We start from the raw sequence: 17,989 nt of genomic DNA on the forward strand, positions 1-17,989 counted from the left end.
AGCGTCATTCTTTAAGCCAGCCTCAAATGAATCTTTTCCTCTAGAATTGTTACAATTGTTGCCCACAAGCTCATTAATAGATGTGCCAGAATCTGATGTGGGAGATACCTTTATCGATAGTGAAACAGCAAGTCCTTGGGAGGCACCTGGAAAGGAGAAAATAACTCAGAAGTTTAAATGCTGGAATTTAAGTTTAAAAACTTTTAACAAACAGGATCCAAAACTGTCTTACCTTCAAAAATGAATTGTTTTGGGGGAAAATGAAGCACATGTAATTACAAGCTGAAGTCACAAAAATTATGCTATTGTGCATTGATACCATCACTGTTTATTATTACAAACAGCTGGTGACATCATTATTTGTGCAAAAACATCACAGTTTTCAGAAAATTGGCACAAAACACAGTTAGGATCATAATTATGGTAGAACACCTAGATATGAATGCAAAACACACATATCCAATTCCATTCACATAATGTTACTCTAATTTTATATTTACTCCTCCAGGGATAAATATTGTTATAAACCAGTCACCAAAGAAATCATAGCATACATGTGCAACAAAAAATAATCACTGCCATCCCGTGTATCAAGAATAATACCTATCTTTAGCTGAATTTCATCGTGCAAGGCATCTAATCTTGCACCCAAAAAAAGATCCCAAGGACTTATCCACACTTCAAAGGGAATGGCTCCTTGAAAGGATCCCATGACTCCACAGCATAAGGCAGCTTTGGAATAACAAGATCAAGAATTAACTAAAGCACAAATGAAGATAGCAATCTATCCCGTGATTCCAAAAAATGGAGCATTGGCTCTGGATTTGTTGCCTGCCATGTATTAGTCACTGAAATTCTCATTGCTGGCAAAACTACCTCACTAATAAGTTGCATGTAAGGACAAGCATCTGATATGTTATCAGAGTAACCATGTAGCTGGTCCCTTAGCAGCAAATCTATCCATGAGGACATAATCTCAACACCACGCATAGGATCTTGCAGAGGGTTCCATCCCTCTAATACTCAGACCAAAAATGGATATGCAAATGAGCATGTAGCTCCTGAAAGGTTGTAAAGCCTGAAGTTCTCCTCAGATCGCTACTTCAATCCAGTAAAGGTCTTTAGCAAAAACTTCAATTTCAAATCCGCCTCAGGTCGCTAATTCAATTTAGCAGAGGCCAGCATCAAAACTTCCAGTCTCATTGAACCTACCCCTCACTCCTCCTTAGTCCGTCCAAAAATTTCAGGAGAAGTTTCCATCGCCTTCACCTGTTGTTTCAGTAGAGCATCCCCCTTTTAAAGCTTTTCCTTCACTCTCTCTGTGAGAGACTTGCCCATGGATGAGAGGCGCTCACATTAAGTGAGACAAAAGGTTCAGGTCGCGGGTTCGACTCTGAGGAAGTCGAATGCCCGACTAAGAGAAACAATACTTGGCTTGTGATGAGTTCTATTCTGAGTCTCATTGAGATGGGTCAGTCTCTCACAAAAATAGCGTTTTTTTTGTGAGGGACTACCCTACTCAGAGCGACAAATCAGACAGATGGGCCCACTAACTCCTCAACACAATCCAGGTATTGTACAATATCCGTGGCATTCGCCCTTGCAAGGGATCGAACCCGTGACTTACTCTTTATCTCGCTCTTAAAGAGAGCCCCTCTCACCAATTAATCTGCAGATTAATCATTGAGAGACTGGCCCATCTTAGTACTTAAAGTGAGAGGCGCTCGCCTTAAGAGCGCAACAAAGAGTAAGTCGCGGGTTCGATCCCTTGCGAGGGCGAATGCCGCGGATACTGTACAATACTTAGAGTGTGTTGAGAAGGCTAGTGGACCCATTTGTCTGATTTGTTGCTTTGAAGAGGGCAGTCTGAATTCAACAACTTAGCCTATTCTGTGAGCCATGGTGAAGCTGTGATTCAGGGTGTTTTGAAACAGAATAGACCAAGTTGTTGAATCAGAGCAAGTTGTTGAATCAGAGCTTCAGCTCTGATTCAACAACTTGGCCTATTCTATTTCAAAACGCCCTGAAGTGGCTTCTTTTTCCCTAAAACATAAATAAAGGCCGAGGTGAACAAAAGAATGAAATTTCATACTTATTAGGTGCTAAGCATGTCACAATCCATGCTAAATGCAGTGTAAATGATACAGAAAATATAAATTATTTAGCACTTATCACTTGCTTAAGTAACTAAAGCATAATGATTTATTTTGTTAATATAACTCATTCACTATGCAATGAAAATTAATAAATTATTTTTTTCTAATAATATATATTTAATAAAATCATAAGATCTAATCATTTCCGTAAGTTCAACAAATCTAACGCCTCCTCCAGTCCTTTAAACCCATGATTTTTCTCATTTTCAAATTATTCCGAAATGTTTTTTACCAAATTTTATGAGAAACTTTTGCTAAAATAAAAAATAAGATAAATTCAATGGTGAGGTTTTGATTATAAGCCACCGGCAATAGCCAAGCCGCAGTTAAGCATGATTTCTTCTTAATGCATAGTTGATTTTTAATAATGAATAGTGGGTGGTTTGTAAAAAAAAGAAAAAACAAAAGTTTTCAATACAACAATTGTTTGGATGTGAAAAGATAATGTGAAATATTTTTATAATATATAAATTAAAATAGACAATGCACTAAAGGTGGTATGAAACTTTTGTTTGGATTTGCAAATTACATCAAAATAAAGACAACAATAAATGAAATTCAAATGCAAAATAAAGCATTAGAATGATGACAAATTTCACATCAAGTTCTCATATTTTGGCTGAAAACAAGAGCACAAGCATCCACACAAACAATATGCAAAAGATGAAACTAGATCTCCAAAACTAGTGGGAGGATGTGAAGCAGGCGATCCATACAATGGTGAAGGAACCAGATACTGTTGATAAGAAGCAGATCGGATATTCAAATGGTCATTGATTTCATCACCTTGAGCTTTGGGATCATGCAGCCATGGTGCTAATGCTGGTAATGGTGGAGCAGAAGGTTCTGGATTACTCCATCCATGGCAAGAACAACAGCAATGGCATAAATGGGCTGGGTTATCAACACCGTTGCCCTTCTTCTTCTTGTTCTTCTTTTTTGCCCATGTTTTTAGCTTGTTGAAGGCTCTGATCATCTTTAGATCTGATGTATTTTGTTGGTTCCTGTTTTTTCATTTACACCCAATGTAGAAACAAGATGGGATTTCTTTTTTGTATTCTTTTCAAAAGAAAAAGAGATGAGAGTGGTGGATGGCCATGTGCATTATTATTATTATTTTCAAAGACGCTTTGAATAATGCAAGCTCTACGAAGCTAGGTTTAGATTTTATAGAAAAGGACATAAAATTCAACATTTCTGATAAAAAAAATTCAAATGCTAGAGCTTTGAAAAATTGAAATTGCAATCTATACACCCTCTCTCGATGATGGAGGATGTGAGCTGCAAGTCTAAATTTACAACTGAAAACCATTACCACCACTACATCCAATGAGACTCGAATTCAAGACACTTAGTCTCACTCGCCTTTCAAAGTGAGACCAATGCCCTTGGGAGATTAACCCTTTGATCAAATCCTCTTATTTAAAAAAAAATTCTTTTGATGGAGAATTTTTTAATTAAATTTTGCATAAAATTACCCCATCATCTCTAGCTTCGTTCCTTTTTTTATCTTTGCAATGGATAGTTTGTGCATAGATAGATTTTTATAGTATTCAGTTTGGGCATGAGTAGCTAAAATATTATTTTAATTTTAATTTTTATCTTTATCGGCATCCCATCTAACTTTTTTAAAAATTTCAAAATAGGAATGGAAAATGGTGATGCGAATAAGGATAAAAATGAGAATAAAGGTAGTGGGATGAGAATGTAAATAGTGTTTGATGGAAGCTTCAAGGGAATGGGAATTGTGAATAAAAAAAATTAGATGGAGATATATAGTAATATGTCAATAGAATGGTATTTTATAAGGTAATAAATTTTGTTTGAAAATAAGTAAATTTATTTATTTTAAAATATTTTTAATATAATTATTCACTATACTTAATTATAATTAAGTATGTTAATTAAATAATTCATTTTAACTATTATCTACCTTAATTATGATAATTAATTTTTGTAATTATAAAAATGAACTTAATTATTATGATTTTAAATAATGCTTTTATTATAAAGTCAACATCTCATCAAAATAGAAAATATATTATTAAAAAAATTGAAATAATCATTTTACAAAATCAAAAATATGGAGTAAACAAATCACATGAACACAATAAGTTGTATTGATTATCTCATCCAGCCCTTGGTGTATAACTTCCGATAAGAACAATAAAATGATATTCATAAACGAATCTTTAAGCAAAATTAAATGACTGTTTAGGAGGTTGCATGGGCATATAACTAGGCCATCTATAAGTACACGATATATACGGCGTGTACAAAGCTTTGTGTTTCTCTGGAAGCTCATGGATTGAACATTAGAGTTACACGGACAAAGTACATGAGTATGCACTCAGCTATGTAAATCTCTGGACACTCCCAATTGTTTCAAATTTCCTCTTTCACTCCCAATTTCATACTTTGGATTGTGATGCATGTATATTGGGCTAAATATACAAAAGGAACTAATAGAGTACTAATGAAACCTAAAAATACCTTCATAAACAAGCATAAGTCTATGAAATTGCATATGGGAAAGTATGTAAGATTAACACTTATCAATATGCAACTTAGATAACCACAACAGGCATTAAGAAAAATAAGGGATTCACAAGAAAACTTAATAGCTAATGTATAACTAGGAAATTGAATACAAGAAAGTCTAGAAAATATGGCCCAAGGAAAGGAATGGTAGTTTAGCCTCTCATGCTTAGAAGAACATTATCAAAATCAAAATACAAGGAAAATTAAGAAATCATGAAGACTTTCTATATTTCTTGAATTGGATGTGACGAAATCAAGCTTGGAAAAGACTGATCCATGATGTGGAACTTCCAAAGGCGGTGGAATCAATGTCAAAACACTCATGAAACCTCACCTTTATAGTGCTCTTTCTCAACATAAAGAGTCCCCTCAACAAATGCTCGAATTAATAAAAGCACAATATAAGTTAATATAAGATTAAAATCGTAGGGTTTATATACCAAAGTACCCATTAAGGGTTCAACTCTCTATGGAACAATACAAAAGACAATCAATCAAAAAATAAAATCTAATGAAACCCATAAAGAAAGCCGCCTTTAAGTCCATTGACAGGCCCTTTGTGTGTCCACAAGTGCACAGGCCATCTAGTAATAAAGTATACTTGAAGTGATTGAATAGTCAAATCCATAGTAAAAAGAAGTACTAGTGGTAACCATGTCCTCATTATCAAGCCTAAACAAGGAATAAGACAGTCTAATATGCAATTAAACAGGCAAGCCAAATACAAACAAATAAAAAAAATAGAGAAAGGTATTAATCATAATAAGAAGGATTCTCAGGTGATGCTTCAATCTAATTTCTTGTTAAATGGTGGACTTATAAAGTATTTTCTGATTGAGTGTAGTCGAGTCATAGGAATTCAAAAGACACACTGACCCTTATCTTTAGGCAATTGATAACTAGTCACCTACGATGTCTAGGCAGAGAATTCTCTTGATGCCTCACAACACATATCACTACATAGAGTTTTAGAGATCCCAAATGATTAACCAAATTCATAAGTATAGGTCAAACCCTATCTATAGGCCAAAGACCCCTAATTCCATATAATGTCTTAAAGAAGAGTTCTCTCAATGCCCCACACCATATATGATTGCAAAGGACGCTTGGATTAATAAGAAGGTAGGGGAAACCAAATTGAAAGGGAAAAAGGCCAGTTTGCTAGCTCATGGCTCACCTTCTAAACCCTTTTTCAATCCTAGTGGATCTAACTCTAGTGATGATCTCTCTCATCACTAAGGTGATTAAATCATACAATCAATCCAACTATAGTTATTAAGATTAAAACTCAACAAACACTCAAATTAATAGATATATAATGAAAACCAATAAAAGATTGGAATCCAAGGTTTTACATGCCAAAGTAGTCATTCAGGGATTAGCTCTCAATTGATTAATACAAAAGACAATCAATTAAAGAATAAAATCTAATCTAATCCATAAATAAAACACACTTTAAGTCCGTGATGACAACCAAGGTGAGCAACTCCAACATCTTTAAGGATCTCTCCAATGAAGCTATGTATGCTGATAAGTGCTTGTACATGCATATTTTATATGTCATATGCACTGCATTTGGCATTTAACTCATATGTTTAGCAACAAACTAGTACAATATTTTGTTCTTTTGATCTCTGGAGGCTTTAATTTCATTTCAGGGCCAAAAAAGCGAATATTAGGGTGAATTAAGGGGAAGTGTACTAGAATACAAGTTTCAGAGCATTATCATGGCCTCATAATGCCCATTATATAGATAACACCATGAAGACCACACCCATGGAGCAACCTGTACCAGAATGATGAGAGTTGGAGAATATGACAATGTACTTCATTTCAGGACATTGGTATTGTCTGTTTCCTATTGTTTGAACAACGGCGTTGTGAAGCAGTTATGAAGGTCATGGTGCCACTTTGATCTGATGGGTCCTTGGGTCATTGTTTGGGCAATGACTGTGATGGAGTTGGTTGTGATGATCACCACGGCTATTATAAGGCTGTGATGAAGTGCGTTGTGACCTTCTCCAACTCTCAACGTTTTGGTACTGGTTGCTCCAAGGGCTTGGTCTTCAGGCCGTGATCTATACAACGGGCATTGTGAGGCATTATTGATGCTTTGAAACTTGTATTCTAGTACACTTCACCTTAATTCACCCTATTATTTGATTCTTTGCCTTAAAATGAAATTAAAGCCTAAAGCAATCAAAAGAACAAAATTATGTACTAGTTTGGTGCTAAACATATGTGTTCCATGTCGGATGCAGTGCAAATGGCGTATAAAATATTTATATTCAAGCACTTATCAAATCTCCCTACACTTAAGTGCTTGTTTGTCCTCAAGAAAATAAAAACAAAGAAAAAAGTGTGATAAGTGCTTGACCTCAGGCTAAGGATGATGGAGTTTCGCTAGTACAAAGTAACAATCAGATATTAGGTAACATAGATATGTTCCACAAAAAATCATTTACTCTACGAAGAAAAGTACTCTCCTAAGCTATAGTTTGAATCAATGTTGTAAAAAAAATGTCAGGACATTATTAAATTTGTTTTACTTTTTCCAAACATATAATATATAATATATATATATTTTTGAATATCAGCTTCACACAACCCTCGAGGTAGCCCTTTTGTATATGACCCAGGTGGCTTTTACACTACGGGATAAGTAGCTCTTTCGACTATCTTCTACAATCAATAGCTTTCACACTTCCCAAGGGGTAACCCTCTTTCCCGATGTGGAATATAATGTATCTGACTTGTCGAGAATGACTACACACTACGAAGGAGATAGCTCTTTCTAATATAATTTGAACAAAATAAAACTAAAACTAGTGACACCCTTACTATCAAACGACATTTTTTTAGCAAAAGGAAGAGTATAGAAAGTGCAAGGTGCTCATAATGATATAAGGAAGGGAAAAAACAAAAAAAGTAAACTAACTCTTAAGAAACATGGAAAGAAATTGCTAAACTAATATATATATATATATATTGTCTCTAAACTAGAGAAATTCCAACAAATAAGTGAAATTCCTTCATAGGTCTACAATAGCATGTCTTAAGCACGAGCGCCCAAAAATCTTAGAAATGTTTTTTTTTCAGATTTTTGCAATAAAAATTCACAATAAGGCGACAAAGATAAATTATATATGTATATAAATCATACACTTCCTCCACACACTTACAAGTGTACGTTGTCCTCAATGTATGCATGCATGTACAAGTGTAGGTGAAAATAATAATAATGAAATAATAATAGGGTGTGGATACTAGTACTACCCCGATTTCTAAGTTGAGCCAACGAGGGTGATGAAGCTACCCTTATCCAAGCTCCTGACCGTGCGAATAAAAAAAACACCCGATTACCTCAATTCCTGTCAGAGACATTCACGGTGTATTATACTTCGTTCTTCAAGCCTCCTAAGAAGCAACTCACAACATACTACTCTAATAAGAAGGCTTTGTTTATCAGCTCATTGATCTTGTCTAGATATGCTTGCACTTTACTCCACTCTTGAGGTTCTTTAACTCCGCCCTCGAATCTGCTTGCAAATCACTACCAAACCTAACAAATAATGCCTTGGTGTACTCCTCCCAATTAGGCATCTTTTTCTTCAGACGATTCTTCACGAAGTTCAGGTTCCAATGAGGGCTTTCCCTTCCATATGGATGGTCATGACCTTCATTTTATTTCCTTCGGTGTATCATTGTACTCAAAGAACTGCTAACACATATACAACCATTTATTTAACCTTTCCCCCATTGAACTTGGGAAACTCCATACATGTATGCTTTAGTGGTGGTGCCTTACTATTCCTAATGTTCCTTACCTTACAAACAGGGTTAGATTTCCCTAGATCTTGTTGAGTTTGAGTCTTAATCTACGCCTGAAGACTGAGTAGAATAGCTCTCATTTCCTCCATGTCTCACTCCTGCCGATAGCACATTTCTTGCATGGCCCTTTCCTGCTTCTTTACTAATTTCTCAAAGTACTTATTCACAAAGTTCTTCAAAGTTAGCTCCACCTTTTTTAGTACATGTCTTCTCATTTCTATAGTCAACAGAATTGTGCTTCTTTAATACCACTTAATATAGGTCCACACCAGTTCGTAACTAATAATAGTAAGATTACAAACCATGGATTCAGAGGATACTCAATCTTGGAAGACTTCCCAACAACCACACAAGATAAGGATAACAGTAAGATAAGAAAGGTTTTCCAAGAAGAGATAAGATTGTCAAATACAAAAGCTTATCATCTTCTTAAAATGGGGTTCTTTTTAATATCCAAATCCACCATTTTGATGATGCCAAGTTGTTCTACTCACTGTCAACTACCCATTAGCTTCCCTTTTACCTATCAATCTTCCATTCCTTTATTTCCTTTCGTAACCAGGTTAGGGTAGCTCAGCCATATCTACTTTTAAAATGTATCAAAAAATGGTTAGAGAAGCCAAACTTATAATAAAAGAACATGAACTCGTAGCATTCAAGTTAGGGACAACGGCTTTGATAGTGATCATTTTCAAGGAGTCGACCTTGCTCAAGTTGGTGCCATAGATAGGGCTACGGATGAGAAGCTAATTAGAAGAACAAAAGAGTAAAGTCAAATATGAAATATAGTGTTCGAAAAAAAAGAAAAAAAAAAAAGCAATAGGATCCATACTATAAGACTTCAAGCATCTCATGGAAGTCATACTTTTCAATTTTACAAATGGAAGTGGTTTCATGGAAGTGGGCCTTATTTGTAAGTAAGATTTTTGGGCTTTGCAAAACAAATATAAGCAAATAATTGGGAATCGACCACTTCTATCATTTTTGGGCGCAATTCTATGAACTAAGTGTGATTTTTTTTTTCTATATTTCTTTTTAGCATGTTTCTTCAAAAATTTTGTTTTTCTTCCTTTATTCTTCCTTGAATATGGACTCACTATTCAAAATTGTTAGTAAGAATACTGAAGATTACATTGTAAATTTCACTATACTTCGGCTTCATCATCTAATCTTGTCAAGGTTATCGCCATAGTGGTTCTTGTTGTTATTTTATCTAAAATATATGTTTTCCATTATGTATATTCAACTAGTAGGTGAAATAAATTTCTATTTTGTGGATCCATTCTTGAATTAATTTGACAATTTTTTTTAGGATGATATAAAGATTGAATAGACCAATGTTGCTTTTAAAATTAGCACAACAATAAGGAAAGAATTGATGTGTAAATAGATTTACTACACCGTCATTGTTCATTTCAAAATTTTCAGCTAGTAATAATTGACACGCCCTTTACGTGTATACCACAAGTGCAAAGGTATGTGAAGTAATAAAATGTACCCACAAGTTGGGTAGTCGAATCCACAAAGAATGAGAGTACTAGTAGTCACTCTTTCTCTATTATCTAACCTCAATTAAATTGTTGGATGAAAATGTGATTAAGCTAAAGGAAAAGAAAATCCAAGGGATGCAATAATACAATAAATGAGATTCAATCTGGAATGGAGTGGATACTGGGGTGATATTCCTCTAAGTTGTAAACATGAAGTGTGGGATTTAAAACAGGCTTCCTACTCAAGTTGAAATAAGTCGTGACAATCCTAAGATACATCGGTCTCGATCTCAAGGTAACCGATGACTATTCCCCAACAAGGCTTTAGCGGTGATCTCTCTCTTTGCTTAAGCCACCTATGAATGCAATGTGCTCTAGGGATCCCAAATGATCAACTAGACTCCCCAAAATTAGGTTAAACACTCTCTCGAGACAATTAACCCCTAATCCTATACAAACCTTGTCGGTGATCTCTCACTTCACTAGGGTTCATACGATCACCTAACGCTCATAGGAGTACGAAGGTAGTTTTGATCAATTCAAAGAAGAAAAGGGGACTTCTCTACCTAAGGTTCACCCTCTCAATCATCTCTAACCTCGGTAGGTCTAGCCCTAATGGGTCTTTCCACTCAACACTAGATCAACCCAAACATACAATTAAGCTTTTGCTACAGATGGAAGTATGACATTCAAACTAAAATTGAAACTCAAATCAACAAGAAGTAGACAAGCATGAATTAAATCAACCAAATACAACCCTAAGGTTCATACACCCAAGTATGCAACAAGAGTTTAGCTAGTCATGGAGCAATGCAATCCACAAATACAAATAAGCATTAAATACATGAATGGAAGTAAGAAAACTCCCTCCAAAATGGTGGTTAAAACTAGTGTGATAGGCCCTCCGAATAGCCGAATGATTCTTCACCAACAAGGACTCGTAGGTGCCAAATGATGCTTCCCAATGGCTTGCCGGTGATGTGGATGATGGTGTTGATGACTGAGGATGATTCCAAAGCCTTCCCTTGATCAGATCTGATCTCTCTTGAAGCCTTAGCCCAAGTTCCCTTCTTTCCTTCTCCAAGAACTAACCAAAAAACTCTTTTAACTTTTCCAAAGAGAATGACTTATAAAGAGTCATACTGAGGCTTTACACGGCCATGTATCTCTCTGTTGTTTTGCCTCGTTCATCTAAAATATTGTGCTATAGTAATCTGCTATAGTGTTGTTCCTAATTACAGCTGTGTATCATGCTCGTATCCACTCCAATGGCTATGTGGTTAGTGATGTGATCATCTGTTGTCTGCATTGGGCCGATTTTCTACTCAAACCCCTGAAATTACTTCACATCGCCAACTTTGCTCTCGTGAGACCCACGCATACCTTAGCTACGCAAATGAATGTAAAAACACCAAATAAGCACATACAACAAATAAAAGTCATGCTCAATCTATGTACAATATCAACTCAAAAATTGTATAAACAAGAACTTATCAATAATCATGATTTTGTTTACTTGTTTTACCATTATAATGTTTCAGAAATTCCATTGTAATGTTTTGGTTATTTGGTTGGATCAATTTTGTAGTTGCTGATGACCGAAATGCCATTATAATCATGTTTTTTTTCTTATTTCACCATTATAATGTTTCATAACTACCACATTTTGGATGAGTAGCATCCATGCAAATATTTGAATGTCCTTACCAATAGTAATCTTGAACTCTCTGGAAAAATGCTCCCAAGGTCTAATCTTCAAAGATGACAACCATCCTACTGTCTTTATGAACTATGCAATCTCTCTTTTATGTTCCTATGGATTAGTAATTTCTTCAAATGTAATTTGTGCCAAGTTTACACATTAGTTTATGAATATAAATATAGTGAGAAGCATGCATTGCTTGGTTCATGCATAGTACCATGTGATTGTATTAGCTTCACATGTAAATTTGCAAGTAATGTTCACTATCCAAGGGATGTATCAATTGTTATATTAAGGTCTTTAAATAAAACATGGGTCACACTAAATTTTTCACAAATCTACACTTCCACTATGGAAATAAAAAATCTTTATTGGTAGGATTTCATATTGATTAATTGTGTTCTTTACTAAATTTAATGGAACTCAACCCATACTATTTAATTGCACCCTAGAGTCAGTAAAATAGTATGCTATGTTAACCTATCCTATTGGCAGTCTAATCTGTCTTCTCCCATAGTCACCAATCTAACAATTGAATCCCAGTCCCTCAATCAATACAATGTAATTGGGGAGGATTTTCTTTCAACTTAAGGCATCTATGCACTGAAGGTCATTAAAGTTACAAGCTAGTGCAATACCCCCTCATATAGGGATTGTGCTATGTGCCATTCAAAATTTTAATAACCCATAGCTTGGTGGAGTACTAGGACATTCCATGCCCCCAACTTAGTGTTATCTTTTAGGAGAATTTGTTTATTTTAATTACTTTGGTCTCATTAACATCATACATATGAGGAAAAGATATTTCATACTCATACATTCAAGATATCCTATGCACACAATCACAAACCCCAACACTAACCCAAGTAATAGGCCAATCTAAAACTAAACATAAAATTATAAATGATAAGTGCTTCGTTACACATGTTTTGTAATATCATTGATATGTATTGAGCATAACTTTCATCAAGCCTAATCACTCATATCTTTTATTATGTGTTTTTTTGTGTACATAGAGCATGTAAAGGTGTTTAGAGGAAAAAAAAGAATACAAAGATAAGGTATAGAGGTACTTTTGAAGATCTTTCATAAGATACAAGGGCAATAATACCGGCTATGGTCATAAACAAGGGTGTATGTGCCAACTTCTGATTATTTTAGAGTCTAGTACACATGCCAAAAAGGCACATGGGCCATCACACACTCATGTACTAGCCCATGTGAAGATTTTACGGAAGCTTTTAAAGGAGATTTCCATAATTTTAGTTGACGAAATGCCACACACCCTACCAAATGGGTGTGTGCCAGACCATGTGGCTTCGAAGAAGTGTTTCCTCTCTGTTCTTGTAGTAGTACACGAGCTTGTTAAACTAGACATGGCAGTTTGAATAGTACACTACCATGTGTAGGCCCATGAGGGAGGACATGTGGGTCCCCAATTTTCAATTATGAAAGCCCAATTTGCCTGATTTTTAGATATCTTTTGTGCACATCTTTGTCGTGAAAGTGGCTAGAGTTTGAAGAGGAAATCTTTGCATCCAAGGGGCACTTTGCTACTAACTGTTAATAATTCCTCCTTCATCATAGCATCAAGGGAACCATCGATGACTAGATTCAGAGGTGGTGTACCTAGCTTGAAAGAGGATTCCTTGAAGACGTTGGAACCACCCACCAAGACCATTATCATAGATGTAAGGGGTTTTACTTTACAGTTTTCCTCAGATTTTATACATTTATTGGTTGTCATATGTATTTTATTAACAATCGGTCTTGGTTGGAACCACCCACCAAGACCATTATCATAGATGTAATAGATATTTGGGCTTGAAAACCATAGGATTTTAGTATTTTATTAACTTATATTGTGTTTCTTACTAATTTGAGTTTGGTTTTTGTTTCAATCTCTTGTTCTTAATGTTTCAAATTTATTAACTATTTGATGATTAGATTGTATGATTTATTCATGTTACTAATGAGAGAGATCACTTCTAAGATTATAATCACCGGGATTGAAAAGGATTGAGAAAGTAAGCCATGAGATAGCGGAGTATCTCTTTCCCTTTTCGATTGATTTATCCTATCTCTGTATTCCCTAAGCTTTTTGAATTCATATGTGGTGTGAGGCATTGAGAGAATTCTCTACTAGGACCTTATAGGGGATTAGGGGTCTTTCATCTAGAGATAGGATTGACCTACACTTAGGAATTGGGTTTATCACTTAAAATCCTTAGAACTTCTTGCAGTCATATATGGAGTGAGGCATCGAGAGAATTTTTCGTCGGGACATCATAGGGGACTAGTTGACAATAGCCTAGAGATAGCGACCGGTGTATCTTTGAATTCTCAACCATACTCTGTTAAGAAACACATTATAAGTCCAATACCTAACGCCAAAATCATAGGGAAGCATTACTTGAGTACCTTATCTTCATTGATTGATTCTTCCCTCTATTTCCATTGGTTGCATGCCTTTGCATTTTTCTAATTGCACATTAATTCATCTCGCCCCATTATTTAGGCTAGATAATGAGGAACTGGTTATTCCTATCTTTCCTTTGCATTCGACTGGCGGACCTAATTGGTACCCTTTATTACTTCTACGACCAGTGCACTTACGACACATGCAAAGGGTTCATTGGTAATCTATTGTATTACTTCTAGCTCCATGTTTACTCAGACATTTGTGTTGCTTGATTGTATACTCTTTAATTTTACAAATAGTATATCCTAGATACATTTTATAGTTTACAAACTTTAAAAGAGATCGGACTTAAAACAAACCATTTTAAATTTACAAAGCAAGGATTTGAATTAACCCAAAGACAACAGCCCATGAGAAACCAACATGAAACAACACTAAAATTTATGATTTTATGGCATCAATCCATTTAACACACTAAATAAAATACCCTAATCATATATACATATATATATATATATATATATATATATGCATATTACATTAGTGTAGACCACTTTTCTTATTTAAAATAAAATGAGTAAACAATAAAAAAAATAAATTATATATATGAAAAAGCAGTTTTTAGGGTTACATTAGTACCTTGGCAGTGCTGGGCCTATGCGTTGTGCTTGCTCATAGGCTAGGCCCACACCAGGTTTGTGCAAGAGGATATACTCACGTTAGGCCTTCCTGCCAAGCAAAGGCCACATTAGGCCTATGTAGGTCCCATGCTGGACCTCCGTGCGACCCTATGCTTGTAACCTAAGCGTGCTACCAACCTAATTTTTTTAATGTTTTATTCACAAATTTCAAGTTTAAATTAGATACAACAATCAAACCTTGATTAAAAAGTTAAGAAATCATGGATAAAATCTAATTTTTTTAGACTTTATTTAAAAATTACAATCACCAACATAATTAATTAAACTATTTAGCCTTGTATTCATCAAATCAACTAGGCTAGCTCTAGTGTCATTGTTAGGAAATATCATGAAATTCTACAAAATAATTAAAGGCATGTAGAATCTAAACAATTTTGCAATATCATCTAGTGATGTGATAAATAATGTAATTTCATTTTACTTAATTAAATAAATATTAGAAATATCCCTGCTCAAAATCTTTCTTTTGATATGTTGAAATTTGTTTCTCATATTGCCCTAGATCTTCTACCCTTAAACAAAGGTCCCAAGCCTATAGATCACATACAGAAATCCAAAAACAACCTCTTCTTACTTTCTATAATAGTGACTAGGGTTAAAAAGAAAGAGAGAGATTAGGGCACTAGCCTCCCTAGAGAATGGGGTTCTTTCATTATTTACTAGGATTAGGGAAGAGTTATATTTATAGGGGCTTCATAAAACATGATAAATATTATCTGATAATGACGTCCTAATAGAAATATGAATAATATAGCAACCAAAACAACTTTTGACTTCAAGCCCTTATAATTTTGATTAATTATTTGAATTTTATCAAACTTTAAACTGAAGGAAAAAAACAACCCTAAGCCAATTTACAATTTCTCTTCCATTTATGAAGTAAATTATAAATTGATAATTCTACCCTTACACTCAAAATGTGACTAATTTTGAATTCATGCAAGTGTGGTTCTCTAGGTTTATCCAAATTGACAATAGGAGGATACTAAAGAATGTGGATAACACCAAGCCAGCCCCATAGCCCCACATCGCAGCCCAATCAAACACGGATGGATAGATCATTATGAGCTTTTCCAATTATGTTTGGCATATGAGTATGAACCTTTAATTCTTATATCCTAACTAAATGGAAGCTATGGAAAACTTCAAACTCACTAAAAGTAATCATATGCTAATAATCATAGTAGACTAAGATTACCTAACTACTCTTCATATACCACACGGTTAGTTTAACTGCATTGGCCAAAATCTTCTAGTCTTATTTACACATGATGACATAAGATACTAGCTTGTTTAATTCTGAGAATAATTTTTTCTTGGTGATAACTCACAACTGCTACTTTTCAAACATAGCCGCATGTCGAGGTTGGCCCTACCCTAGGGTAAACCAATAATAGCCCAAACATCACAATCATATCATGATCATAATACCTCAAGTTAAAAGGTCCACTCAGATGATCATAATCAACAATCTTAATCATTGATAGTCAAAGAGTAAAACCCATGTAATTGGATCATTGTGATTCATATATGAACAAACCAATCCCATCATTGTATCTATGACACATACTCCCACTATCCTTTATTGTTTTATTAGCACTCTTTAATTGTTAAGGTTATAGTAAGGTCAATAAACTACAACATAGTTGTGGTAGTGGTATCACCTGATCATTGCACATGAAAGGTCTAAAGAAATAGGTAAGAAAGCATGATCTACAATAGTAGAAGATCACCAATATATATACTAGTGGATATTGTTATTAGCAATGAATAATGGATAGATTAACAGAAACTTTCTTTTGAAGTTCATCTTGCACTGATATTCAAGCATGTGTAGAGAATAAAGATGTTGCTAATGGCATGATTTATAGTTTGACTGTCGTAAGCTATAATCTATTGTAGTGGTACACAAAGAAGGTGTTGCAGATGAATACTAGTACTGCACATAAGTTGAGAGCAATGATGGTTACTATAAGTGAGCATTTTTTTTTTCTTTTGTCACTTCATTACATGGTTTCAGCCATGTTTCAGTCATGTGTTGTATGTTAATGGCAAGCACCAACTTGGCATGTATAGGGAACACTTCTAGTAGAAACTACAAAGAATGAGAATGATGTCCACTTCTATGTCATGCTCAGTGTAGTAAACAAAAAAATGAACAATAACTGGACATGGTTTGTGGAAATATTGAAAGAAGCTTTAAATTAAGTGGATGGCAGATATGAAAAACCATTGCCTTTATATTTGACATATCAAAAGGCCTTATCAAAATAATTACCATCATCTTCTTAGCTATCTAGATACTACGATCTTTGACACCTTAAGGCCAACATCCACAAGTTGCTAAAAAGCATGTCCAAATCCATGAGGAAAGATTATGTGCAATTAATAAAAAGAATAACATTTACAATCTTGCATCCTAAGTATAACCTGGTGTTTCCTAATCATGCTATGCTTTCTGTGTGTTTACAATTGGCTTATAAAGAAGTCTGACCAGTAACACTGATATAGTTATTTATCCATGGTAATTGGCGGGGTGCAATGTACTCCAATGTTGCTGAATGGTTTAATTCTTGGACTAAGGAAGAAAGAATGAATACATCACAAATATAGTTAACATAATTAGGTGAGTTTCCCTTAGTCATTTAGTTGAATTTCAAATTTCATAAGCATTATGACACTTCCTGCTTCCATGTTCATCCATTGAGCTGACATTTATAATTTATAATAGGTTCAAGATGATGACAATAATGTTTAACTAGGGAGAGGAATCTAGATAATGTGACACTCATTATTCCCATTTATACAATGGAAGCTGGATGACACCATTACCTATCAAGGTGAGAGATATCATATCGAAAGTCAATCAAAAAAGGCACACTTTAAGGTAATCAACCACTAGACTAGGGCCTTCAACTTGAAAAGTGAACATGCTTGTGTAGACACTAGCAACTACAGAGCTTCTCATGCCAACACAATGATAAGTGCTTGAAAGTGTGTATTTTCTATATCATTTTTACTGCATTTTAGCATGAGATTTTACATGATTAGCACCAAACTAGTACATAATTTCATTATTTTTTTTATCACAAAACTTTTACTCTATCTTAGGGCCAAAGAAGCTAATATGGATGTGTTTTGGAGCA

This window comes from Dioscorea cayenensis, chromosome 6 (genome assembly GCF_009730915.1).
Source record: "Dioscorea cayenensis subsp. rotundata cultivar TDr96_F1 chromosome 6, TDr96_F1_v2_PseudoChromosome.rev07_lg8_w22 25.fasta, whole genome shotgun sequence".
NCBI classification, from domain to species: Eukaryota; Viridiplantae; Streptophyta; class Magnoliopsida; order Dioscoreales; family Dioscoreaceae; genus Dioscorea; species Dioscorea cayenensis.